Below are 25,291 nucleotides of genomic sequence, written 5' to 3'. Positions count from 1 at the left end.
TGCAAGCGGGATATGTAAAATAATTTAAAATAAAGTTTTTTATTATTGTTATAGAGAAACATGATCAGATTTTCCCTGGTTCAGAAAAAAAACGATTAAAATCTGTAATCTTTCCACTTGTATGTCATCAGACATTAACGAGTACAACCCCCCTCTCTGCCGGAGTGCTGGCTGTGACGAATTAAACCAATTTCACAGGTGTTTTCAAAGTAGGAAGTACAGTGTTAACTAGTAGATGGCCTCCTCAATGAAATCGCTTCAACATGCTAATGCGTTGGTGTAACAGTCCGGGCGTGGCAAGCTTCCAATGTCAACTCGACTCGATTGGAAGACAATGAACGTATTTTAGCCCTAAATGAATTAATAGCAAACATGGTTTACATAAAAGACATTTTTCCAAGAAAGTTTATAATAATACAATCTATAGTTGAAATCTGAGCCTTAATATAAAGAAAAAAGCATTTTCAGAGAGCAATCACGCTGTGTTTATGTAGAAAAAGCGATTAGGTTTATGAGCAATCTAATTACCTATTCGCTTAAAACGCTATATAAAATAAAGTTTATTTAAAGATGAATGATAAGTGTCGCAGTTTTAATAATTTTCGTAGTAGGGCTTGGACAGATTCCAAGTGCATTTTTGCAATTTACGTTGCATTGTCCAATGTGATGTTGTAATACAGTTTAGAATACAGTAAGTCTAAACTGTATCAGCTTTATTTATGGGTTGCAATTTAGAAAAAGTCAAAAACCGCACTCAAAATCCAATTTAGAGCTTTCTGGCAAGAGGAGACACCCAAATTATAATGTAACATGCCACTGTTTGTGCATGAACAAAGTTATACTGCAATTTTCCTTAGATACGCGATTAAAAAAAATAATTTTTTTGAATCCCCGGCCAAACACATTCCATAAGAATCAGCGCTTTTATACAGTATATCGCCTTTAAACACGCGTTTACGATTTAAATCAAAACTCGATTCAAATCAATATAAATGTTTATTTTGTAACGCATAGGTGACTATTCATTGTTATTAAAAAGACGTAAATTCGATCATGTTGTGATATTTAGAAATATAAATTTGTTTTGATGCGAGTGAGGTTTTATTTAATCTCTGACCAAGGGAAATGTTTCATTTTTTCAAAGAAATGTTTGTTAAAAATTAAAGTCATAGTTCCATGAGATTCAACCACAGACCATGTGACATAGGAGTCAGGAACCTAACCCACAGCACCACCAGCGCAGTCACATGCTGAGGGCTGAAAAAGCACTACAGAAACATTATCGACTATAAAATAATGTAATTAGGCACAGAAGAAGTTTACAGCACAGTACAATAATAAATGCTGACCATGACTTTAGAAGCATAAATTACCTTACACTCAATTTAAACACAAGCTGTCTTTAGCCCTCTAAGCTGGTTCATACAGAAATGTAGAGAACCAGGCTCAGAACACACAGCTTCATTAGCGAATACATATGCAGAACAACTAGAGAAGATGTTTTACAGAGGATGGATTTTTAGAAACATCCCATCAGTGACATCACTGAAGTCAACTCCTAGGTAACTGTCGTGTGGATAGTTTCACAAGAATCAGACAAAGGTTTAAGCATCGCTTATTTTAGATAAAACTGCAAAAAAACAACAACAACCCATAATGTACTTCTTTGCGGCTCTGTTTGCCCAAATCATATATTCACAACGTGAAATTAGAAAATAGTATTACGTAACCAAAAACCGCAATATGGAAACAGAACCTGTGTAATTGTTGACAGATGATGTATTCGTAACATTTTTACAAGACGAACTACAACATTTAAAAAATGACTTGTATGTACTTGATATCTCTAATCAATCCACTGCACTGCATTAAAACAAAACAAAAACTAAAACGCCCTGGGCATACCGTTTCGCGCTTCTTATCAGTTGCTCAAAAGCAATTTGACCGTATGAAATGCATAATATAAACCTAGAAACATATACGTGAGGAGTATTTACGTAGTATCGGTGTCAAGACATACCTCTCAAATACTGTAAATCAAGTTAAAAATATCTCAAGACCGATTCTGGTCATAATGAAACCATGTTTCGTGTATGTTTTCTTTAAAGTACCGAGACCAGCCATATACTGTATGTTTATGTTCCAAAATTAATATCGTTTATGGCCTTCACACGCGTTGCATTACGCTCCTATTCTTTTTATGCTCAGGCACTAAGATTTCCCTTCAGTGGTAAAATTCCATATAAATATTCAATACTTAAACGGGCACAGTTAAGACATTAAATATACATATACATATACATATACATATACATATACAAACTGTATACAGTACAGTTTGCATACGGTAATATGTTTATGTTCCTAAATCAATCTCTTTTATGAGCATGTGAAAGGCATGGTGAATCGATTCTCAAAAATTACTGTACTTTGCATGATTGGAAAAAAATGCGTGATTGCGAAATGCTGTGGTGTTACTTTTACAAAGAAGGTCAGTGAAAAAAATAATGTGGACCAGGGCAATACTTTGAGTTTACAGCTTGTCCAAGGTCATTTATTATTAATACTATTAGTAATATCTTCATTAAAGACTTTGATGGCTACAGCTCAAACATGAGAAGTTGAGCTTTATTAGCTCCACCTTGCGGAAATTCCGGATACTATTATTTTGCTAGCGGTATTTACCGGTAACTCGCGGTATTTACCGGTAACTCGCGGTAGACTGCGTACAGCGTACCGGAAAATAATGCAGTATCTCCCGCACATTTTGAATGGCTGCATCTGTAGCAATCATATTGTAGCAGACACTCATTTGCCTGTTTCACAAATGATCATATTTTACTAGAGATTCTGTTTGGGATACGGATGTGCATTCTGACACCAATCTCTTACAAAAAATGATTTTACCTTATCGCGGCTTTGCCCTTCTTGCCTCTTTGGACAATATCTCCATCTTGTGGTCGTTGTTGGTAATGTCTAGACAATATCTCCATCTTGTGGTCGTTGTTGGTAATGTCTTCTTATAGATAGATACTTTATTGATCCCGTGAGGGAAATTGCAGTGCAACAGCAGCTTAACACACACAACACAGCCACAGTGTAACGAATTATATAATAATAGTACAATACTGTATATATACTGTATATATATATATGAAACAGAAATAGAAACAGAAACAGGAATCGCTTACTCACCTGGAGAATCTCTGTAGGAATATCTAGCATTTATCAATGGAAATAAAAGCTGCTTTAATACAGTGCATGTTCAAACTGAAACCCTCAGCTGCTGTTCTTGTTTGTTTTGGGACAAATTGCAACTGAGCATCGCATGAGCCGTTACGTACCCTTATCTGTTAGGGAATTTCAAGGGAGGAGTTAGGTCAGAATGGGTAGGCTGCAAAACAACAAGTAAAGATTTATTCCAAGATGAAACGTTGTGGCGGTTTTCTTATCTTTTCAGCATGGACTAAACTTTTACGTGTTCCTTATATGCTATATATGTATATATTAGCACCAATGTCGTTCTTAAAAACTAACATGAAATTGTCAGGGACATTCAGCTATATACAAAGACGAGACAGACAAAGTAATAATTCTGTATTAACGTGGCCTACATACTGACGCAATGATCGAACTAACTGACATGTTCTGATTCAGATCCCCTGCAGTTCATGCCAATTAGAACAATAGCAATGCTGAGTCCTCCCCACCCTACCGAGCACAAATTCAGCTGCTCTCCAGTTCTGTTCTTCATGTTTTTTCATTGCAATTGAGCTCGGAGCTGGAGATGATCTCCATACAGTTCTGTGTTCACCAGCCCGCACTTGCGTGCTAATTTACGGGTTGTGGCAGATGCTTTTCTATAGTTCATATACATGACGGCAACCTGTTACCGAGGAACCTGAGAGGTTTAAAAGCCTCACGAGCCAGGCAGGACTCGAACCTACAATCTTCTGATCCGAAGTCAGACGCGTTATCCATTACGCCACTGGCCCATAGAACATGCGCTTGCACTCCACCACAGAGAGCTCTACACTGCTACTAGTAGTACACTTCCCCATCTAAATTTTCACAGCAAGAAACTTGTGTTTCCTACTATTTTTATCAGGTTTAAAATATCATCTCCTTAAAACAGAAAAAGTGTTGATGTGTCGTGCTGAAATTCCGATTGATTTTGAATTCAAAGAAAAAAGGTTTTCTTCCAAAACACCATGAAATTGTCACATCTTGCAGACAATAGGTGTATTCCATGTTGAAAAGAGAAGAAAGAAAACCATGGAGCCTTTTACAGGTGTGAGGCTTCTTCAGGTGTGAGAAGACCTCACAGTCGAAACGCTGTGTTTCCGTTCTTCTCTTTTCAGCATGCAATAAACCTAGTACTTGTTCCTTTGCAGCCGAGGCATGCTGACGTAGCTACCCAGCTGAACATCTTGCAGACTCTACAGTACTTCTCTCCTGTAGAAGTAAAGCAGGGCTTGCTGGGTGAGCTTTTGCTCCGGTAAATTAGGTCACGTGTCATGTTAAATCACTTCTTCTAAACACAACATTTGCTGGTGCTAGCTTTCCCCATGAAAAGAGACATTTCCCTTACAGTACATGACATATCGTTTTTATTCTATCAATAAGTATAGAAATTAAACAAAAGAAAAAATGGTGTCGCCAAAGAATGCACAGCTCTGTCGCCTTGGGGAGGTGTCAAGGGCATTGAGCTCCTTGGACATGAAAAGTGCCCGATAAATGCCATTTCTCATCATTTCTCTTGGCGTCAGTTCTGCTATTAAATGGGACGGAGGCAACGGGTTCAGAGAGCAGGTTAAGTGCACACCGAACGCAGATGTGTCCAAGTGTCTGTAAAAGCGCGGTGCTCCGCTGGCGCTGTTCCCTAGTGGCTTAAAGTGCCCGCCTAGTAAGCAGGCGATCCTGGGTCTGAATACCAGCGGTGCCTCTCTCCGTGTCTTGTTGTGCCGAATGTCTCATTTCAGACAAACATGTACAGCTTGGTTCAGTTTAATGCAAGAATTCATTTCCTTTCTGGAATAACTTGTTTTTGAAGAAATCCATACAGCTTGTGAAAGATGAAATCCATTTCTTGGTTGTCAGTGGAAAAAGATTGCCGGCTGCAAGAAGCGCAAGTGATTGTTTTCTTTGACCATAAACCTGCAAATGTAGGGAGCACAAGCGGCCGTCAGTCTCTGTGGCGCAATCGGTTAGCGCGTTCAGCTGTTAACCGAAAGGTTGGTGGTTCAAGCCCACCCAGGGACGCATGTCTCCGTTTTTCCAATGTAAACATCATCACCGCTAAAGAAGATGGCGCAGAAGGCTCCACAGTCGAAACGTTGTGCTTCTTTTCTTCTCTTTTCAGCATGGAGTAAACCTTTGCTTGATCCTTTGCAGCCTACGCATGCTGACACAGCTACCTTTCTCTTAACGCACCTCAATCATTATTCACCAAAACCATCAGCAGAATGTGTCGCCTTTGTGGTGATGTCACTCCTCTGCTTCACAAATGTCCTTAGTGACGGACCATTTCATTCTGCCATTTTTCCGGAGCGGTTATTGATTGCTCCATCATTTCCCTCATACTTTCCATCCCAAGATTGAAAAAAAAAAAACAGAAACAGGCTGATAGGACGACAATCAAATTGCAAAAACTCATCAAAGCACTCGATAGAGTATTTGAATCCACAAGTAGCTACGAGCAACTTTGTCCTGGCTTGCATGAAAGTCGGAAAATGTCAAAAAGAAAAAGATGGTGGCTTTTTCATATCTGTTCTTTTATTTTTAGTTCGTTGGCTCTTCTGTCCATTGTCCTCCTGCCTGGCTCTTGACCTGTGACTGTCTGAACGCACACATTAGACTTTCAGGCGGGGGATTTGTCCTGAGCCTCTGTGGAAGACCCACCCACCCCCATAAATAACTGCTCTAGAAACACATGAATGCAAAACTAAACCACAGCTTAAAGAGGAGCTCCAACTCAGTGCCATACTAATGTAAACGAAGTAATACTAAGACATGTTCTTATGGATTTGTCTTACCTTGAGATATGTAATTGGATTTCAGGATTAACTTCCTCATTCAATGTAGTGGTGATTCTTTGCCTGGTCAGTACCTGGGTGGGAGACCTCCAGCGAACAATTAAGCTTGCTGCTGGAAGTGGTGTTAAGAGACTCTTAGGATCTTCCAGAGGTGTCTGTCCAATAGCACTAGTTGCCTTAGAGCTGGCTCAAACATTGCTCAAGAGTCTACCTTTCACAGATGCGCAAAGATGAATGATGGGGGTGCACGCTTCAAGGAGCCTTCCAACTGTAGGGACCGATTAGAGACGATCCGTAGCATGTGTTCATTTCCATATACGCCCCGTGTCTCAACGGTAGGACAGAGTCAAATACTGCCTCGACACGTAACAGCGTTATATTAAACCGCAGGACTTGAGGGCTGTTTTGTTTGAATGTTCAAGGCATTGGTAAGAGCGTAGGTCAAGGGCCATTGGTGCATCTCCTGTAACTGGAGCAAAAATGCTATTCAAAGTGCAGTGACTAAAATCGTCGTCCACATGTCTCCGTTGTTGATTGCTTTCTGTCTAAGAACGTTCTGTTTTCATGTCCGAACGGGGAGACTTTATCATTCCAACTTGAAGCCACCCTTAAGTCCTCTGAGGTGTGTGTGTGTGTGCTTGCACGTATGGCGTAAAAGGTTTCTTAAACGGAGAGCGAACTTGAAAAAAGTTGCCTCCGCTGCCGCCGCCGCCTCGCACTCCCTGTTCGATTGTAGCAAGAAGGCAGCGGCCGCGGCGCTCGCTGTAGTCGTGGCCGAGTGGTTAAGGTGACGGACTTGAAATCCGTTGGGGTCTCCCCGCGCAGGTTCAAATCCTGCCGACTACGGTGTCCTTTGCATTTGGTTGCGTGCGTGCGTGTAAAAGGACCAGCGCCGTTTCGTTTTCGCTGGGACCTTTAACACTCTAAATCGCCTGGACCCGCAGCCTGTGAAATCGATTCTTCAGCACCCACGAAGGACGCTTTGCCGCTGGACACAGATACCGATGCTTTTCTGCAACGAGCTTTCCAGCTGAATTTTCTCGGCAGCTCCGTACTGAACCTGTTCTCCATTGCAACATAGCGGAGGCTCGTCACGTCTATAGCAAGGCTGTGTAGGATCGCATACGCCACAGTGACTTGTACACAGACCACATGAAAGGCAAGCAAAATACACTTTTAAAATTCCAAAGACTCACAAGGTCAGAGGAACAGCAATGACCTGAACAGATCTGTTCCAGAAGTCTAGGTTGACCTTTTTAGAGCTGTAATTGCATTTTTGTTTAATAGAAGATCAAATCTACTCGCATGTACCAGCACCTTACAGTTTATTGATGTTAATTCTGTTTAAGTAATAAGATTGCTAACGATGTTGGACTTTAGCCAGTGTTTTTTAGAACAAATTGCTTACACTTCTGTAAGGAATACGCAGTACGTGCCTTTGTCAGTCATTGCTCACCATACCTGTAACTTTCTTATCTAACTCACTTCCTCAAATGGTGAAGGTCCACAAACATAAATGAAAAAAAAACCCTTGTTGTAGATGAGGTGCACAAAAAAGCAGCCACTGATAGTGTATAACACATTTGTACTATTGCAGAGACACATGTAACATATATATATATACTGTATATATATATATGAAACAGAAATAGAAACAGAAACAGGAATCGCTTACTCACCTGGAGAATCTCTGTAGGAATATCTAGCATTTATCAATGGAAATAAAAGCTGCTTTAATACAGTGCATGTTCAAACTCAAACCCTCAGCTGCTGTTCTTGTTTGTTTTGGGACAAATTGCAACTGAGCATTGCATGAGCCGTTACGTACCCTTATCTGTTAGGGAATTTCAAGGGAGGAGTTAGGTCAGAATGGGTAGGCTGCAAAACAACAAGTAAAGATTTATTCCAAGATGAAACCTTGTGGCGGTTCTCTTATCTTTTCAGCATGGACTCAACTTTTACGTGTTCCTTATATGCTATATGTGTATATATTAGCACCAATGTCGTTCTTAAAAACTAACATGAAATTGTCAGGGACATTCAGCTATATACAAAGACGAGACAGACAAAGTAATAATTCTGTATTAACGTGGCCTACATATTGACGCAATGATCGAACTAACTGACATGTTCTGATTCAGATCCCCTGCAGTTCATGCCAATTAGAACAATAGCAATGCTGAGTCCTCCCCACCCTACCGAGCACAAATTCAGCTGCTCTCCAGTTCTGTTCTGCATGTTTTTTCATTGCAATTGAGCTCGGAGCTGGAGATGATCTCCATACAGTTCTGTGTTCACTAGCCCGCACTTGCGTGCTAATTTATGGGTTGTGGCAAATGCTTTTCTATAGTTCATATACATGACGGCAACCTGTTACCGAGGAACCTGAGAGGTTTAAAAGCCTCACGAGCCAGGCAGGACTCGAACCTACAAACTTCTGATCCGAAGTCAGACGCGTTATCCATTACGCCACTGGCCCATAAAACATGCGCTTGCACTCCACCACAGAGAGCTCTACACTGCTACTAGTAGTACACTTCCCCATCTAAATTTTCACAGCAAGAAACTTGTGTTTCCTACTATTTTTATCAGGTTTAAAATATCATCTCCTTAAAACAGAAAAAGTGTTGATGTGTCGTGCTGAAATTCCGATTGATTTTGAATTCAAAGAAAAAAGGTTTTCTTCCAAAACACCATGAAATTGTCACATCTTGCAGACAATAGGTGTATTCCATGTTGAAAAGAGAAGAAAGAAAACCATGGAGCCTTTTACAGGTGTGAGGCTTCTTCAGGTGTGAGAAGACCTCACAGTCGAAACGCTGTGTTTCCGTTCTTCTCTTTTCAGCATGCAATAAACCTATTACTTGTTCCTTTGCAGCCGAGGCATGCTGACGTAGCTACCCAGCTGAACATCTTGCAGACTCTACAGTACTTCTCTCCTGTAGAAGTAAAGCAGGGCTTGCTGGGTGAGCTTTTGCTCCGGTAAATTAGGTCACGTGTCATGTTAAATCACTTCTTCTAAACACAACATTTGCTGGTGCTAGCTTTCCCCATGAAAAGAGACATTTCCCTTACAGTACATGACATATCGTTTTTATTCTATCAATAAGTATAGAAATTAAACAAAAGAAAAAGTGGTGTCGCCAAAGAATGCACAGCTCTGTCGCCTTGGGGAGGTGTCAAGGGCATTGAGCTCCTTGGACATGAAAAGTGCCCGATAAATGCCATTTCTCATCATTTCTCTTGGCGTCAGTTCTGCTATTAAATGGGATGGAGGCAACGGGCTCAGAGAGCAGGTTAAGTGCACACCGAACGCAGATGTGTCCAAGTGTCTGTAAAAGCGCGGTGCTCCGCTGGCGCTGTTCCCTAGTGGCTTAAAGTGCCCGCCTAGTAAGCAGGCGATCCTGGGTCTGAATACCAGCGGTGCCTCTCTCCGTGTCTTGTTGTGCCGAATGTATCATTTCAGACAAACATGTACAGCTTGGTTCAGTTTAATACAAGAATTCATTTCCTTTCTGGAATAACTTGTTTTTGAAGAAATCCATACAGCTTGTGAAAGATGAAATCCATTTCTTGGTTGTCAGTGGAAAAAGATTGCCGGCTGCAAGAAGCGCAAGTGATTGTTTTCTTTGACCATAAACCTGCAAATGTAGGGAGCACAAGCGGCCGTCAGTCTCTGTGGCGCAATCGGTTAGCGCGTTCGGCTGTTAACCGAAAGGTTGGTGGTTCAAGCCCACCCAGGGACGCATGTCTCAGTTTTTCCAATGTAAACATCATCACCGCTAAAGAAGATGGCGCAGAAGGCTCCACAGTCGAAACGTTGTGCTTCTTTTCTTCTCTTTTCAGCATGGAGTAAACCTTTGCTTGATCCTTTGCAGCCTAAGCATGCTGACGCAGCTACCTTTCTCTTAACGCGCCTCAATCATTATTCACCAAAACGATCAGCAGAATAAGTCGCCTTTGTGGTGATGTCACTCCTCTGCTTCACAAATGTCCTTAGTGACGGGCCATTTCTTTCTGCCATTTTTCCGGAGCGGTTATTGATTGCTCCATCATTTCCCTCTTACTTTCCATCACTAGATTGAAAAAAAAAACAGAAACAGGCTGACAGGACGACAATCAAATTGCAAAAACTCATCAAAGCACTCGATAGAGTATTTGAATCCACAAGTAGCTACGAGCAACTTTGTCCTGGCTTGCATGAAAGTCGGAAAATGTCAAAAAGAAAAAGATGGTGGCTTTTTCATATTCGTTCTTTTATTTTTAGTTCGTTGGCTCTTCTGTCCATTGTCCTCCTGCCTGGCTCTTGACCTGTGACTGTCTGAACGCACACAGTAAAATTTCATGTGGGGGATTTGTCCTGAGCCTCTGTGAAAGACCCACCCACCCCTATAAATAACTGCTCTAGAAACACATGAATGCAAAACTAAACCACAGCTTAAAGAGGAGCTTGTCATGACCGCCAGGCAGTTAAGACCAACTCATAAGCGATCTAATCAGCACCAGCAGTGGGTGATTATTAATAAACGCCGCCGCACGAGTTTACCCACCTGCACACACTCCACCGTGCGGTACGCAATGCTATTTTTACCATCTTTACCTGCTTCCCGCTGCTCGGTATTGAGTCTGCTCCTTGAGAGCTCTACCTGGCGTTTTTCCATTACCTCGTTTATTCTGGATATTGGACTCCCCTTCTGCCTTTTCGACTTTGTCCTCGCCTCTCACCTCGGACTGTTTGCCACCAGTGTTCTCCCTGGATTACGACTTACCTTACGCCTCTTGACCACGAAACAAAGCAAAGCAGAGCAAAACAAAACGAACAAACGAAAACCCTCACGTCCCGCACTTGCATATAACGCCGTTACGTGCCCAAGCGGTGTTGTATGTCATCCTAGCACTGCACCCCGGGGCGTACGGTATATGGGAACGAGCACACGCCACGAATCGTCTCGAATCACTCCCTACAGCTGTAAGGAGCTTTGAAGCGTGCACCCCCAACATTCTTCTTTGCGCATCTGTGAAAGGTAAACTCTTGAGCAAACTCTGAACCAGCTCTAAGGAAACTAATCCGATTAGACGTTACTTTGACTCATCCTTTAAGGGACCCTTGTTAATTGGAGAAATCAATGATTTCGAATGAATTCTGTATGCGTTAAAAGACAGCTACACACAGAAAACATGCAGGACACTGCTCATGATGTTTCCCGAGCCGAAACACTGTGCGTTTTTCCAAGCCATTTGACAAAGCCCGCCCACTGAAAACTGCAGCAGATCGTGTAAAGGCGTTCAACTTTGTAACTACTGCACGCACAGGAAGCAGAATAAATTCCTCTTTTCAAACTGTCAAAGGTTTGCTGCAGGACATCGCACAATCTCTTTTGAACGGGGACAAACGATTTCTTATGGGGCGCAGTAAGTACAGACGTTTATAAAGCTCCACTCATGCCGACGATGCAGCATGAAGAAGCGCAACCTAACGTTTGACAGACAAAAGCCGGGCGCCGCTACAAGCAATATGAAATCAAACTGACAAGCACACGGCGTTTCGCGCTGACTCAAAAGTGATCTCGACAGACGCTGTTCTCTGCATAACGCTGAAAGAGCTAAAGAGCGTTTCTGTTGAAACGTAACAAGCTCGTTTCTTTCTATCATGATGTCACCATGACAAAATCTGTCTTTAAACACCTTGCTCAGTCTCTGACGAGACTGTCAAAAATTGCTTTCGCCGATTGTATTGCAAACCGGCGGAAGGGGGGTATTGGGAAAAGTTTTCAACTAGTAATAATCGCGCCTCGGCTAAACCTCACAGGCTACGATACTGCCACTGCGCAAAGCTGACGGTTGCCAGGCAACCGTGGGGATCCTACGGAAATCGTTATCAATCGTCTCATGGCATGTCGTTGCTGTAACGCTTCATATTTGTCGTCTTCTTCTTCTAGCTTGAGGTTTTGAAGAATTTCATGACAGACAAGGGCTCCGTCGGAAACAAAGGGCGTTGTGAGAAAACCGTTGCTTATTATCAGCAGCAGGAATACAACCCTTTAAATACAAGATGACAGAACAATGACGAAGGGCCGGGAGGAACTCATGCACTACAGAGGAAAGGGGGCGGGCACGTACAGTTCACATTCAAGCCACAAGTACTCTTCTCGGATGTTGCATAAACAAATCCTAACGTCCTGAAAGCATTGCAGCATGTTTGTGTCCCACTTCCCGTGGTTGCAGGACAACTGACACGAACGGACAAACACAATCTGTGGCGTTTAGCGTGACATAGTCTTGCAGGCATCGTGCTGTCTCACTGCAATACTATACCGCTGGAGGAAACAGCCCGGGTTCGATGAGCCTTGGAATGTGACTAGGAAAGTGAAGCCTTTTGAAAGAGGTAAAACACTGCTCAAAGGAACTGAGGGAGAATCTTACAGGGGATTCTGAGCGGTGTCTAAATAAATAAATTCTTCAGTGTCCGCGGATGGCATTTTGCAGCTGGAAACAGATGTCGACGCTTTTTGAACAGAGCACCAAAAAAGCGTCTTTTTTGAAGGTACAGGTATTGAGCATTGGTGGTTCAGTGGAAGAATTCTTGCCTGCCAAGTAAGAGGCTCGGGTTCGATTCCTGGCCAATGCAGTGGCTTTTGCATGCTCACCACTATACCACCAACACACGCCCACAGGATCCCAGCAGGACACCACCAGAGAATGCTCACGATTTCGGAAGCTGTCTCCGGGACGTTCTGATTCCACACATCCTGAATAAATCATGATATTGTTAGTTGCTGTAGCTAGACGTTCAAATGAGTTTCATGGCCAGATGGACTGTTTCCTCCAGCGGTATAGTATTGCAGTGAGACAGCACGATGCCTGCAAGACTATGTCACGCTAAACGCCACAGATTGTGTTTGTCCAAATTTGAACTTTCACAAAAGCATGCTAGCAGACAAATGCGCCTCAGAGGACTTAAGGCTGGCTTCAAGTTGGAATGATAAAGTCTCCCCGTCCGGTTAGGAAAAGGGAACTTTGTTAGACAGAAAGAAGGAAGTAACAATAACGGAGAATTGTGTGCAAGGATTTTAGAAGCTGCGCAGCCCTGCAGTTTCAATAGCCCTTTTATTCGTGTTAGATGCTGGAATTGCCTTTTTTTGACGCTCTTACGAATGCGATGTCAACGAAAACAGAACGAAGCACAAAAAAACCCTCAAGTCCTGCAGTTGGATAGAATGCCGTTACACGTCCAAGCCGTATTTGACTTCATCCTACCATTGCAACACGGGGCGTATATGGAAACGAACACACGCTACGAATTGTCTCTAATCAGTCCCTACAGTTGTAAGGCGCCTGGAAGCATGCACCCCCATCATTAATCTTTGCGCATCTGTGCAAGGTAAACTCTGGAGCAGTCTTTGAAACGGCTCAAAGGAAACACGTGATTGATTCCATGTGCATCTGGGGTTCATATCTTATTTACATTTAATTCAAGGGAAAGGCTTGGGTCAGTTTCAGACGGCCTCCAACAGCGAGATTCAAGCGCCCCACCTTCAGCCCAATCTGCGCCACCAAAACGCCAACGGCTCCTCTGCGCTCCGGGGTGCGGTTGTGACCCCGTAACCTAAAGTGTTGGTGGCAGACAAATGGAGACTAACAGGTGACGTCCTAGGACATGACTACATTGTGACACTCGGTGGGGATGGTGACCATTGCTTGGAAAAGAGTGCGAGGCCCCTTTAGAAAAACATTTTGTTAACAGGCATTCTGCCTCAGCCTAAACACCTATAGCTTGAAAAGCGCATGCTATTAGACAGGCACCTCTGCAAGACCTTAAGAGTCTCTTAAACTAGTGATTAAGCCAGGGATTGTGGGTTCGAGTTCTATCTGGGGTGCTCCTGTCCCCTTTTGAGAGTACAAATGTCCTTGCAATTTGCGAAGCTGCAACCCCACCTTACTCAGTGAGCGTCTCTGCTTTTCTCTCACATACAGTTGGGAGAAAAACTTTTGTAAACAGCCCTTCGGAATGATGTGGATTTCTGCATGAATGGCTCCTAACATGTGATCTTATCTTTATCTAAGTCATAATAATCAATAAAGAGAGTCTGATTTAACAAACAACACACGCCCAACATTTGACATTGCTGTTTTAACAAATGTTTTAAACAATCAAGGTCATTGATGGAAAAAGTACGTGAACCCTTATATTAAGGAGCTAGTGGAACCTCCTTTATTGACAAAAACCTCAACCCCCACTTTCTGTAGCGGCTGGTCAGACCTGAGCAGCGGTTAGGAGGTATTTTGGCCTATTCCTCTATGCAAAACTGTTTCAGTTCATGTATATTTTTGGGATGTCTTGCGCTGAACGGCCTGCTTCAGATCATGCCACAGCACTTCAATGGGATTGGGGTCAGGACTCTTACTTGGCCATCCCAAAATACGGAATTTCTTCTGTTTCAGCCACTCTGTTGTTGATGTACTCCTTTGTTTTTGTCATGTTGCATGACCCAGCGTCTTTCGAGTTTTAGATCACAGGCAGACACCCTGACATTCTGCTGTAGAATTTCCTGATACATCTTGGAATTCATCGGTCCCTCGATGATTACAAGCCGTACAGCCTCCGCCATGCTTCCCAGGTGGGATGAGGTTTTGGAGTTGGTATGCAGTGTTTTGTTATCTCCAAACATAACGCTGTGTACATTTACCAACAAGTTCAACTTTTGTCACGTCTGTCCACAGAACATTGTTCCAAGAGTTGCTGTGGAACATCCATGTGGTCTTTAGCAAACTTGAGAGGGGCAGTGGTGGTTTTTTTGTTGGGGAGAGCAGTGATTTCCTCCGTGGTGACCTCGGATGATCACCACTCCTGTTCAGATTTCTTCTTATGGTGGACTCATGAACACAGACGTAAGACAAAGTCAACCACCTGTTCGCTAGATCCCATCCCCACTCAGCTAGTCAAAGATTCCCTCGAAGGACTGGCAGGACCTATAATTAGTATGATGAATGCATCGCTTGCGTCAGGCGTTGTACCTGATCAATTTAAGGTAGCAGTTGTTAGACCGCTCCTTAAGAAGTCAAATTTGGATCCACAAGTTCTTAACAACTACAGGCCTGTCTCAAAGGTCCCATTTCAATCTAAAAGTCTTGAGAGAATAGTTGTTGCCCAACGTCAATCGTATCTGGATTCAAATAATATAATTGAGAAATTTCAGTCTGGTTTCTGAAACTGCATTAACGAGAGTCGTAAATGATATTCTCTTAGCTACTGATGCGGGGAATGCAACAGTGCTTGTGCTTCTAGATCTTAGAGCTGCCTTTGACACGGTTGACCTCTCTGTTTTGTTACACAGGCTTGAGTTTGAGGTTGGCTTATCTGGAACCGTCCTTCAGTGGTTTACTTCACATTTTACTCATCGTTTTCATTATGTTCAAATATCTAATAATTGTACTGCTTCATCAACGTCACCAGTTCAATTTGGGGTACCAGACGGATCAGTGCCGGGACCAATATTGCTCTCTCTCTCTACATGCTGCTGCTAGGTAGGATAATACGAAAAAATAATATGAACTTTCATTCATATGCTGATGACACTCAAATAAACATTTTGTTTACACCAAATGACAACTCTTCTATTATCACTTTAGTTAAATGCATTAATGAAGGAAAGACTTGGATGTGTGAAAACTTTTTGTTACTCAACTCTGAGAAAACTGAGGATCTGTTGATCGGAGGCAACAATACTGATAGGACTACTATAACTTCAGCACTTAACTCAGAGGATTTAAACATTTGCCTCAAAGAGACAGCACGTAACCTAGGCGGCATATTAGACACAAGGCTCTTAACAACTTGCATTGTTAAGTGCCTTGGGACAACCTTGTTGTGAAAGGCGCTATATAGAAATACATTGATTTGAACTGAATTGACAATGTAAAATGTTGTGTGTTGTTTGTTAAACAAGACTGTCTTTATTTATTATTATGCGTCAGATGAAGATCAGATCACATTTTAAGAGCCATTCATGTAGAAATCCAGATCATTCGTGTTTTAAAAGTCGCGGGAAAAGTGAAACGGGTGCTTTTCCTTTGTTGCGCAGACACACGACGACACCGTAGGCGGCAGGACTTGAAGCTTCGCGGGGAGACCCCGACGGCTTTCTAATCCATCGCCCTAACCACTCGGCCACGGCTGCAGCGCGCGCTGCTTTCTTGATACAGTCTAACATAGAGTGCCGGGCGGCGGTGGAAACCTTTTTCAAAGTCGCTTTTGGTTTAACAACAACAAAAAAAAATTTCACAAAATGCATGCTAGCAGACAAATGCGCCTCGGAGAACTTAAGGCTGGCTTCAAGTTGGAATGATAGTCTCCCCGTCCGGTCAGGAAAAGGGAACTTTGTTAGACAGAAAGAAGGAAGTAACAATAACGGAGAATTGTGTGCAAGGATTTTAGAAGCTGCGCAGCCCTGCAGTTTCAATAGCCCTTTTATTCGTGTTAGATGCTGGAATTGCCTTTTTTTGACGCTCTTACGAATGCGATGTCAACGAAAACAGAACAAAGCACAAAAAACCCTCAAGTCCTGCAGTTGGATAGTTGGATAGAATGCCGTTACGCGTCCAAGCCGTATTTTCAAGACGTGATTCCCTGAGTCCCAAAAATTTGTAAGTTCTTTGGATGATCTGTGGACCGATCTTTCACGATGAAGAATTCCTTAAGAAGAATAGATCTCGGCCCACCATCCCAATGCCTCCATCTCAAAACAGCAACCTCCCACTGCCCTTAGTCTGCAAGGCAGTCCTTTCAAGTGCGATGATGACGCCGGGACCTTCGTTGCCTATTGTACGAGCTGAACTTTTGTGCTCATCAATTCAACGCTCTTTCCATCAACTCATCTTGTCTTTTGACGCTTCGTGTTTTGTGCTCCTTTGACTATCGGCATATCGGGTGACTGCAAACACTGAAGTTCTTGCTTACGGAGTGTGGAACAGTGTTTTCAAGTGATCGCTGTTCTGTCATGTTGACGCAGAGTGAATCTTTCTTTGGCAACATGGGCAGGCTGACAGCAAAAGTAATGGCAAATTTCTTGACTTATTTCTGAATATGAATGTTCTTTAGAAAAGGGATGCGGCGTTGCTTCTCCCCCGTGTAAAGGTCACGCATTCCAGACGTGGTTATGAGCGAACAGTTGCCGCAAGTGTTTGAAAAGAGCAAGCAGCCATGCCCCGTGTGAGGATCAAACTCAGGACCTTCAGATAAAGAGACTGACGCGCTACCAACTATGCCAACGAGGCCAGCTGCAGTGCACAGCCGGAAAGTTTGCCTCATATGGATTTCAGTCGCCCGTTCCCTAATCTTCAGACGCCCTCTGCTGGATGTTGCATTTGCCTTTTGATCTCACCGATACTTTTTTGGTCTGTTTCTGTTGTGAGTCCGTTTTTCAGATCTCACCTAGCACAAGTCTCTCTGGCTGAAGTGGCCTCTCTGCTTCAGCATCGTGCCCTCACTCAGCCATTAAAAACGTCACTCGGACTTCTGACATGCTGACATGAAATGTCAAGAGAGAGTGGCGGAGACGCTTAAGGCAGAGAGAAGATGAAGAGGGGGCGTGGCTGCGAAATGATTGACAGCTGCATGACGCTCTCCATGCAAGGCGTGACCACAGGCTAAAGGACACCTTTCGGCACATCAAGCTCTAAGCACACACCTGGAGGACGTGGGAAACGATCCCGCTACCTCTCGCATGCAAAGCGAGCGCTGTACCATGCAAGCTAACCCCCCTCACTGGGGCTCATGCCTCAGTGTCGCCTAGTGCCGCTTGTTCCCCTCTTACCGGGTGCAGTTCACTGCCCTTCGTTTGCAAGGCAGTCGTGTAATTGCGGCTTTCTTGACTTATTGATGAAGGTCTGACTGGACGAGCGAATGACGCCTCTCCCCCGTCCTCAAGCTCGCTGACAGGATAAAATAGAAAGTGCTGCCGTGGCTCATTGGTTTAGGGGTATGATTCTCACTTAGGGTGTGGGAGGTCCTGGGTTCAACTCCCGGCTGAGCCCTTGTGTGCTCTTTTTGTCCTCGTCCACAAGACTGGGAACTGATATCCACATCACCTTGCAGCATCTGCTTATGGCAAACGATGGAATGTGACTAATGACTGAACGAGCCTGGTGAATACTCATCACGTGGCACAATGAGAGCGTGCAGTCAGCTGTCCAAGGCAGCAACCTCATTGCTCGTTCAAAAGAACACGTACTGAAAACTCATCACCACTATGTCGTAAATGAGCACCGCAATCGCTTGTTGTCATGCGTCCTTACTTGGGAAATGCAGAAGCAAAAACTGCCCTCTCTCAGCCACCAAAACGTGTGCGGCTCGCCTTGCACTCTCTGCGCCTCGCATATTTATGGAGCTGTCTGCTCTTCTTTCTGTTGAAGTACGCAAGTTACGGGGCGTACTGCAGACTATGATGTGCTCAATGACAGCTTTCAAGATTTGAAAACTATGAGCTTGATGGCTCAAGTCGAACGAATGTGGTTGTTACGCAATTGATGATCAAACGCACATATTCTAACGATTCGTGAGAGTATGTTCTAAAGGTCCTTGGCTCGATCCCGGGTTTCGGCATTTTGTTTCATCGCTCCCTTTGTTCCTCTCTCCAGCGCCCCCTGCCTAAAATGACGTGTCCCTTTCTCAGCCCGAAACGCAAGCGATACACCAGCAACAAACCCTACAGGTTTCCGTAGTGTAGTGGTTATCACGTTTGCCTAACATGTGAAAGGTCCCAGGTTCGAGACCGGGTGCAAACAGCCTCTTCTTGCACGCTCCTGCACTTCACAGAGGTCTTGAACCACCAGTCATTTGTTCCCAATGTATTTCCGGTGCCTTCATGCACTCTTGTACCAAACGCACGTTCCTTCTGTACCTGGAGCCGATCATTTGCAATTGGGCTGTCCCGACAGACCAAGACGAGCTCTGTCGGCTCAAAAGCAGCGCAACACCTGCGAGAACAACAGAAAGATTAGTACCCAGCGGGGGCCTCTTAGTGAGCCCAAAATCTAATCAAGAATCGACTCCAGCAACAGGGCTGGGCGCATTGTTCCATACTCCGACCACTCTTGGTGTAAACAGGTCCCTCCTGGTCTCTGCATGAAATGCACTTTCCTGCGTTTGCTTTGGTGTAACTGGCTTCCCCTGCATGGGCGAATGTGAAGAAGATCCTTAGTAAGTCATTGAAGAAACCCGAGAAGAGGTCGGAGTGGCCTCTGTCGTTCATCAACGATCCAGTCAGGCAGTACTCCTCTGTAAAGCGCCGTTCGTTCACATCGATTGGCTTTTTTTTGCCTTCATTCGTGCAAGTAGTAAAAGCAGACACCCCTATTCTGCCGTGACCCGGATTCGAACAGGGGTTGTTGCGGCCACAACGCAAAGTACTGACCACTATACGATCACGGCGAGTTACCGATACACACGTGGCAGGGTGGAAAAGGCTGTGCTCTCTTCATGTGACATAATTCGGAAAAGTCCTGACGTTGCATTTCAACTGAGCCCCAGTATACATCGACCCTTCGACACTCTGAGTGACAACTCTCTTGCGTTTTCTAATATTTCTGTAGTTTGCTTGCATGATGCCCGGAACAGCAGGGTTGTGCTCTCCTATATGGTCTAGCGGTTAGGATTCCTGGTTTTCACCCAGGCGGCCCGGGTTCGACTTTGGTATGGGAACGTGTCAGTTTTGCCTCCTGCTTTCCAAAAGATCAGCACCGCGTACGAAGGAGCCGCATTAAAACTACTCAAACGTGCAAAACGTGCGAGAAGAGGGGGCGCTTGTTTCCAGCCGAAACTTCTCGCGTGTGAGATGAGCTGACCATCGCTGCAGGAGGTGGGAGGGTTACTCTGGTAGACAGGGCTGACCTTTGGCAATAGGATTTATACTCTCCAAGATGATATTTGCACTTTCTGGAGAGGCGATTTTCTCCACTTCAGTAGCCCGATTTCGTCGATTGCGTGGAGAGGGCTGTAGAATGTGGCGCCACCTTTCCTGCTCCGTCCATGACAGGCGTGCTGGTCTCTGGAGAGAGAGCACGGTCCATCAGCGCACCCCAATAAAGGCACTGGAAGCCGCTGAATCGCATTGGCGAAGCTCAGCGCTGGGCCGCTGGGCACATCTTACCACTGTTTCCGTGGTGTAATGGTTATCACGTTCGCCTCACACGCGAAAGGTCCCCGGGTGGAAACAGACTTCAGACTTCTTTTGTCGCCACGCACAAAAGGGATTGGGGATTCGCCTAGCGCTGTGATCGAACAGACCCACTCACCTCTTAGTGTGGCGGGATCTGCACAGTGCATGTCGCAGCGCATCCTGCTTTCACTTCAATGAAACATCCTGATGTACCCATGTCTCCCGCGTGACAGGTGGGGACAAGTGACAGGTCCTATACTAACGAGGAAGACATCGCTCTCTCCGACCCCCGGCATCGTGTCCCGACCCACCGTGCTGGAAGCCGACGCGTGCTGTGATTCCTTTACGGAGCAGAAATGACAACCGAGGAGCCGAGAGATCATTTCAGCATTTCGCGTCTGAACGGAAAACACAAACGACCAACTCAGAATGACTTGCCTTTGACGCTTTTCAAAGCGTTCTTTGTGCACGACGACTGCGCCGCCTAGCAGATACAAATGGGTTGTACAACTTTGAACTAGTAAATGGAAGAGGGCTAAGCCCCCTCTCTTTTAGCCCAGGTTCGATCTGGCTCCCAGAATCACCAGGGCGCACACACACACACCCGTGCCGTTGAAGTGCTCTGCTTCATTTCTAAGGGCAACTCAACATTCACTCCTACCCCGAGTGCAGAAAAGACAGCGTCCGCAGCAACAACAGCTCAGGTCTCTGCACAGGAGCTAAGCTGCCCCCATCTCCTCTGCTCTGCGGCTCCTGCAGAGCGGAGTCCTGCCTGGAGCCGTGTTTGCAGGCGGCGGCTCCCCACGCTCTGTCTGTGCGTCGTGAAATTAATTAATAACGTTAATAAATTTATAAAGTTAATTTATAAAGTTAATAAAGTTATAAATTAGAAATTAATAACGATATAATTATATTCATGTACCGCAACACAAGAATAGTACACGCTGTACATTGTCTGTCGATAATGTTTCTGTAGTGCTTTAGTGGGTTAGGTTCCTGACTTCCATGTCACACGGTCTATGATTGAATCCCATGGAACTATGACTTTATTTTTTAACAAACATTTCTTTGAAAAAATGAAACGTTTCCCTTGGTCAGAGATTAAATAAAACCTCACTTTTTTAGGTTTTACTGTGCAGAGTGAGGTTTTACCTCACTTTTTTTGAGCAGAAGGTTTACTGTGACCTGAGAAAGGCCGGCATCCAATCACGGTGGTAAATACACACAAGCTCTCACTCATCTGAGCTACACGGCTACCAAGATGATCTCGGGTGCGCCGAGCTGGTACAGAACATATTGAACTGATCGATGGCGAATTGTCTCTCAGACAGGCTTTTCACCTCTAAGCTCCCTGACTGACAGTGATCAGCTAGGTAGTGAAACAGTCAGCTGCTTCTAAGCCTTAAACAGCTGCATCTCGGCGCTTCCACGGAGAGATGATTTGAAAGCCGAACATCACCCATTGGGAACACCTTACTATCACTAGTTTAAGAGACTCTTAAGGTCTTGCAGAGGTGCCTGTCTAATAGCATGCGCTTTGCAAGCTATAGGTGTTTAGGCTGAGGCAGAATGCCTAACAAAATGTTTTTCTAAAGGTGTGTCCAAGTGGCTGCAAAAGGACAACACTCCTGGGGCGCTGTGGCTTAGTTGGTTAAAGCGCCTGTCTAGTAAACAGGAGATCCTGGGTTCGAATCCCAGCGGTGCCTTCTTTGTTCTGTCTTCTTGAACAGTACTGGTCATTATGGACAACCGCCTACGGCTAGACTTAATTAAATGCAAGTATTCATTTCCTGTCTTTAACGCGACTTGTTTTTCTTAAAATGGATGCAACTTGCAAAACATGAAATACAAACCTTGCTAATCAGCGCTAGCGGCTGGCAAAAAAAAAAGAAGTCAGCAATGTTTTTTTCTTTAACCTTAACCCTACTAATGGAGAAGAGTTAAACGACCGAGTCTATGCAGCTTAAACGGTGCGCACGTCGGGTTCTTAGCTGGTAAATCACGCTCACCCCAGTCCTTAATCTTTTAAAGAGGATACAAAATTGAACCTAGTCGCCACATCACATACATCCTGTTCAATGATAAAAAGGTAACATCTATCCTCGCTCCAGACTAAATCTCACGTTGAGGGCATATTTTTTTTCACTTTACCGTGAGTCGGGCTCGGCTGCACAGAGGAGAGAGCAGAGCAATGAGGTCACGGGGACAGGGGAGTCACACGCTGGCGGTTTGAATACGCGGAAGATCACTGAGGGATCCACAGTATATGGACCCTCCGTGCGCCATCAGTCCGCACTCCGGACTCTGAACTGTGTTGCTAGGTTAAAATTGATGACTTCTTGTATTTCAGTAGGCAACTGCCCTCTTGATTTCGGATTTAATTTCTTTATTACAGGGGCGCTTTTATGATGACAGAGTCATGTTCAGGTACTTTGCTTGATGGAGGAAGCTCATTTCGGACTCTGTGATCTGCTCACCTGGAAAGGTCTGCTGTACTACTACAAGAGAGAAGTAGAGTCTGGAAGAAGGGACAATTTTATGATGCTTTGGAAGGTAATGTTTTTTTTTCTTTGAAATCGAAATGAATCAGAATAGCAGTGCAAAAGACAAACTCTTGGTTTGGTTTAAAGAGATATGGTTTTAAAACAGACAACATGTAGAAAACAGGTGTTTCTCACTTTTGGAAAAGAATGGACCGGGGGTAATATTTTACTAGTTGCAGGGCTGAGCTCACTGGGTTACAGTCCTGCAGTGTTACACCAGGTCCAGTGGCGCAATGGCTAAGGTGTCTGATTACGAATCAGGAGATTGTAGGTTCGACTCCTACCTGGCTCGGGTCATTTTTAAACACATCGGGCTGCTCCCTAAGTAGTCTGTGCTACTTACTGCATTGTAATTGTACCCAGTAAGAAATTTCCTTCATGTAAATGAACTGCACCTGACAGCTTTAGAAAAACACCTGGGCTCAGTACGGTGCTGAGAGCTCAGCGTTGCTGTTCTAATTAGCACGCACTGCATCGGCTATGAACCCGAACTTTTCAATTATTCCGATCAGTAAGTCAACACGTAGTCCACATGAAAGGAAGAAATATTCTCTTGTCTGTCTCTTGTTTTTATAGAACTGAATGTCCCTGACAATGTACTGTTAGTTTTAATTGAAGAATGGCATTTGTGTTCAAATATACCAGACAAGTTTACGTAACTGCTCGTGCGACACTCAGTTGTAATTAGTCAAGAAATAAAGTCGAACAACAGCTGCGGGTTTGATTCTGAACGTACAGATGCAGCCATTCAAAATGGGTGAGGTATTTCGCGGCATACCGCGACACGCCCACCGGGGTATCACGCGGTTCACGTGTGTCACGTGACTAACTATCCGGCGTCGCCTTGTAAAACCGCCAGGGGGAGCTTAACCTCTCATGTACAGCATTTGAGCCTTTAATTTTGAACTGTGTATTACAGCATGTTAATCATCAGTCATTAAAATGTTGGTATATTTTATGAAAGCAAGATTGCTCAGTTGGACAAAACCAACTGAGCTGTGCATCACACAGCTGCCAGCGCACCTCACCGTGCCAGGCCACCACTGCGTCACATAGCTGCAAGCGCACCTCACCGTGCCAGGCCACCACTGCATCATACAGCTGCCAGGGCACCTCACCGTGCCAGGCCACCACTGCGTCACAACACACAGCTGCCAGTGCACCTCTACATACCCGACCACCACTGCATCACACAGCTGCCAGCGCACCTCACCGTGCCAGGCCACCACTGCGTCACAACACACAGCTGCCAGTGCACCTCTACATACCCGACCACCACTGCATCACACAGCTGCCAGCGCACCTCACCGTGCCAGGCCACCACTGCGTCACAACACACAGCTGCCAGTGCACCTCTACATACCCGACCACCACTGCATCACACAGCTGCCAGCGCACCTCACCGTGCCAGGCCACCACTGCGTCACAACACACAGCTGCCAGTGCACCTCTACATACCCGACCACCACTGCATCACACAGCTCCAGCGCACCTCACCGTGCCAGGCCACCACTGCGTCACAACACACAGCTGCCAGTGCACCTCTACATACCCGACCACCACTGCATCACACAGCTTCCAGCGCACCTCACCGTGCCAGGCCACCACTGCGTCACAACACACAGCTGCCAGTGCACCTCTACATACCCGACCACCACTGCATCACACAGCTGCCAGGGCACCACACCGTGTCAGGCCACCACTGCGTCACAACACACAGCTGCCAGTGCACCTCTACATACCCGACCACCACTGCATCACACAGCTGCCAGCGCACCTCACCGTGTCAGGCCACCACTGCGTCACACATATTTCAGCGCCATATATTTCATGGATATTATGGAATATAATGGATGGATATCTTAGTTATCTTTCTAGTTCACAGGTTTGCATGCATAATTTAATTTTGAAAGCCACTGAGACATCAGGTACTACTGTTGTATTTATGAAAAAGAAACAAAACAAAAAACATACTAACAACTGTGCCATCCTACTCCTTAGTTAATACATTTTATTATTCATAAACAGTTAACATTGTTAGCAAAATATTTTGAATTATATTTAACCCTATTTTATCTTTAGTTTTGTATTTAACTTATTATATGATAGTCAGACTTAATGTATATTTCAACAATGAAAATATATTTTTACAAGATTTTACATTAAGCACTTAAAATTAATATGGTTAATAATAGTAAACTGTAACATGCTGTAACAAGATCGGTTAAATTGCGAAGAAAATGCTTTCAGAGAAAATGTTTCAGGTGTGAAGAACATAGATGTCCAATGCAATTTCAACCAAACCTGTTCCCACACACCCTGCCCCCACTACCATTAGAATATACACAAACATTTTAGCGTTTCATTCTGAGCAGAAGACCCTCACACCTGAAGAGTGCTGGCTGTGACAAATTAAACCGGTTTTACAGGTTTCAATCACAGACCATGTGACATGGGACTCAGTAAACTAACACACAGCGCCACTGGATTTGATAATACCTAACGAAAATCCGCAATATGGAAACAGAACCTGTGTAATTGTTGATAGATGATGTAC

General features: G+C 44.4%; 8 non-coding genes across 8 annotated transcripts; 4 read left to right on the top strand and 4 right to left on the bottom strand.

Annotated features, from left to right (window-relative positions):
* Positions 1 to 3,922: 3,922 nt before the first annotated feature.
* Positions 3,923 to 3,995, bottom strand: trnar-ucg (transfer RNA arginine (anticodon UCG)). The gene has a single exon. It is a non-coding gene; the product is annotated as a tRNA-Arg (tRNA).
* A 1,193-nt stretch (positions 3,996 to 5,188) lies between these two features.
* Positions 5,189 to 5,262, top strand: trnan-guu (transfer RNA asparagine (anticodon GUU)). Its single transcript has one exon. It is a non-coding gene; the product is annotated as a tRNA-Asn (tRNA).
* Positions 5,263 to 6,799: 1,537 nt separating this feature from the next.
* trnas-uga (transfer RNA serine (anticodon UGA)) lies at positions 6,800 to 6,881 on the top strand. Its single transcript has one exon. It is a non-coding gene; the product is annotated as a tRNA-Ser (tRNA).
* A 1,560-nt stretch (positions 6,882 to 8,441) lies between these two features.
* On the bottom strand, positions 8,442 to 8,514 carry trnar-ucg (transfer RNA arginine (anticodon UCG)). The gene has a single exon. It is a non-coding gene; the product is annotated as a tRNA-Arg (tRNA).
* A 1,193-nt stretch (positions 8,515 to 9,707) lies between these two features.
* On the top strand, positions 9,708 to 9,781 carry trnan-guu (transfer RNA asparagine (anticodon GUU)). The gene has a single exon. It is a non-coding gene; the product is annotated as a tRNA-Asn (tRNA).
* Positions 9,782 to 11,729: 1,948 nt separating this feature from the next.
* LOC148642907 (U4 spliceosomal RNA) lies at positions 11,730 to 11,871 on the bottom strand. The gene has a single exon (XR_015929479.1). It is a non-coding gene; the product is annotated as a U4 spliceosomal RNA (small nuclear RNA).
* A 5,365-nt stretch (positions 11,872 to 17,236) lies between these two features.
* On the bottom strand, positions 17,237 to 17,309 carry trnak-cuu (transfer RNA lysine (anticodon CUU)). The gene has a single exon. It is a non-coding gene; the product is annotated as a tRNA-Lys (tRNA).
* A 4,514-nt stretch (positions 17,310 to 21,823) lies between these two features.
* Positions 21,824 to 21,897, top strand: trnat-agu (transfer RNA threonine (anticodon AGU)). The gene has a single exon. It is a non-coding gene; the product is annotated as a tRNA-Thr (tRNA).
* Positions 21,898 to 25,291: the final 3,394 nt, after the last annotated feature.

The sequence above is a fragment of the Lepisosteus platostomus genome, chromosome 22 (genome assembly GCF_059453375.1).
Source record: "Lepisosteus platostomus isolate fLepPlt1 chromosome 22, fLepPlt1.hap1, whole genome shotgun sequence".
Classification (NCBI taxonomy): Eukaryota; Metazoa; Chordata; class Actinopteri; order Semionotiformes; family Lepisosteidae; genus Lepisosteus; species Lepisosteus platostomus.
This window is presented reverse-complemented; position numbering and strand designations above follow the sequence as displayed.